The following is a 3,007-nucleotide window of genomic DNA, read 5'->3' on the forward strand; positions in this document are numbered from 1 at the left end:
AAAAATAGAAGAAAGAAGAACAAGGAATGAATCCACCTTAGTGATGGTGGCGTTTCCTTCTTGAGGAACCAATGATGTCCTTGAGCTCTTCTATGTCTCTTCCTTGTCTTTGTTGCTCCTCCCTCATTGCTTTTTGATCTTCTCTTATTTCATGAAGCATGATGGAGTGCTCTTGATGTTCCACCCTTAGTTGTCCCATATGGGAATTCAATTCTTCTAGGGAGGTGTTGACTTGCTCCCAGTAGTTTTATGGAGGAAAGTGCATTTGAGGCATCTCCGGGATCTCATGGTGATGAGCTTCCTGCGCCTCTTGAGCTCCATGACTGGGCTCTCTTGCTTGCTCCATCTTCTTCTTAGTGATGGGCTTGTCCTCTTGGATGAGGATATCTCCTTCTATGAAAGCTCCAGCTGAGTAACATAGATGGCAAATGAGGTGAGGGAAGGCCAACCTTGCCATAGCGGAGGACTTGTCAGCCACCTTGTAGAGTTCTTGAGGTATAATCTCATGAACTTCCACCTCTTCTCCAATCATGATGCTATGGATCATGATGGCCCGGTCTATAGTAACTTCAGACCGGTTGCTAGTGGGAATGATTGAGCATTGAATAAACTCCAACCATCCTCTAGCTATAGGCTTGAGGTCCAATCTTCTTAGTTAAACCGGCTTGCCTTTGGAGTCAATCTTCCATTGAGCTCCTTCTACACATATGTCCATAAGGACTTGGTCCAACCTTTGATCAAAGTTGACTCTCCTTGTGTAGGGGCGTGCGTTCTCTTCCATGTATGGCAAGTTGAACGCCAACCTCACATTCTCCGGACTAAAATCTAAGTATTTCCCCCGAACCATTGTAACATAGTTCTTTGGATCCGGGTTCTTACTTTGATCATGGTTCTTGGTGATCCATGCATTGGCATAGAACTCTTGAACCATTAAGATGCCGACTTGTTGGATGGGGTTTGTTAGAACTTCCCAACCTCTTCTTTGAATTTCATGTCGGATCTCCGGATACTCATTTCTTTTGAGTTTAAAAGGGACCTCAGGGATCACCTTCTTCTTGGCCACAACATCATAGAAGTGGTCTTGATGGGCTTTGGAGATGAATCTTTCCATCTCCCATGACTCGGATGTGGAAGCTTTTGTCTTCCCTTTCCCACTTCTAGAGGATTCTCCGGTCTTAGGTGCCATCAATGGTAATGGAAAAACAAGAAAGCTATGCTTTTACCACACCAAACTTAGAATATTGCTCGCCCTCGAGCAATAAACAAAAGAATAGATGAAGAAGAAGAAGAAATGGAGGAGAGGGAGAGAGGGGAGTGTTTCGGCCAAGAAGGGTGTAGAGGGGTATGTTGTGTGAATTTGATGAAGAATGGAGGGCTTTATATAGGGAAGGGAGGGGGGTTAAGGTTCGGCCATATGGGTGGGTTTGGGTGGGAAGTTGGTTTTGAATTTTGAAGGTAGGTGGAGTTTATGAGGTAGGTTTATGGGGAAGAGTGGATGGATGTGAGTGGTGAAGGTTTAGTGGGGAAGAGAGATTGAGGTGATTGGTGAGGGGTTTTTAGGGAAGAGTGTTTGTGGGGTTGTGTGAAAGAGAGTGGTGAGAAGAAGTGAGTGGAGGTAGGTGGGGATCCTGTGGGGTCCACAGATCCTGAGTGGATCCTGTGGGGTCCACAGATCCTGAGGTGTCAAGGCATTTACATCCCTGCACCCATTAGGCATGTAAAAATGCCTTTGTGCCCAACTCTGGGCGTTCAGCGCCAGGTTGGTGGCCATTTTGGGCGTTCAACGCCCATTTGTGTGCCATTTCTGGCGTTGAACGCTAGAACCATGCCTGTTCTGGCGTTCAGCGCCCAGAAGCTGCCCATTTTGGGCGTTCAGCGCCAGAACCATGCTCTGTTCTGGCGCTGAACGGCAGACAGATGCTCCTCCAGGGTGTGATTTTTCTTCTGCTGTTTTTGATTCCGTTTTCAATTTTTATATTTATTTTGTGACTCCACATGATCATGAACCTAAGAAAACATGAAAAACAATAAAATTAAAGATTAGATAAACATTGGGTTGCCTCCCAACAAGCGCTTCTTTAATGTCAATAGCTTGACAGTGGGCTCTCATGGAGCCTCACAGATGTGCAGAGCTTTGTTGAGACTCTCCAACACCAAACTTAGAGTTTGGATATGGGAGTTCAACACCAAACTTAGAGTTTGGATATGGGAGTTCAACACCAAACTTAGAGTTTGGTTGTGGCCTCCCAACACCAAACTTAGAGTTTGACTGTGGGGGCTCTGGTTGACTCTACTTGGAGAGAAGCTTTTTCTGCTTCCTCTCCATAGTTGTAGAGGGAGATCCTTGAGTTTTGAATACAAGGGAGTTCTCATTCCATTGAAGGACTATTTCACCTCTGTCAACATCAATCACAGCTCTTGCTGTGGCCAGGAAAGGTCTTCCTAGGATGATGGATTCATCCTCTTCCTTTCCAGTATCCAGGACTATGAAATCAGTAAGTATGTAAAGGCCCTCAACCTTTACTAATACATCTTCTATTTGTCCATAAGCCTGTTTTCTTGAGCTGTCTGCCATCTCTAGTGAGATTTTAGCAGCTTGCACCCCATAGATTCCCAGTTTCTCTATTACAGAGAAGGGCATGAGGTTTATTCCTGAACCAAGGTCACACAGAGCCTTAAAGATCATGGTGCCTATGGTAAAAGGTATTATGAACTTTCCAGGATCCTGTCTCTTCTGAGGCAATGTCAGTTGATCCAGATCACTTAGTTCATTGATGAACAAGGGAGGTTCAACTTCCCAAGTATCAATGCCAAATAATTTGGCATTCAGCTTCATGATTGCACCAAGAAACCTGGCAGTTTGCTCTTCAGTAACATCCTCATTCTCTTCAGAAGAGGAATACTCATCAGAGCTCATGAAGGGTATAAGGAGGTTCAATGGAATCTCTATGGTCTCTAGATGAGCCTCAGAGTCCTTTGGTTCCTCAGAGGGAGGCTCCTTATTGAT

This window comes from Arachis hypogaea, chromosome 12, assembly GCF_003086295.3.
Source record: "Arachis hypogaea cultivar Tifrunner chromosome 12, arahy.Tifrunner.gnm2.J5K5, whole genome shotgun sequence".
Classification (NCBI taxonomy): Eukaryota; Viridiplantae; Streptophyta; class Magnoliopsida; order Fabales; family Fabaceae; genus Arachis; species Arachis hypogaea.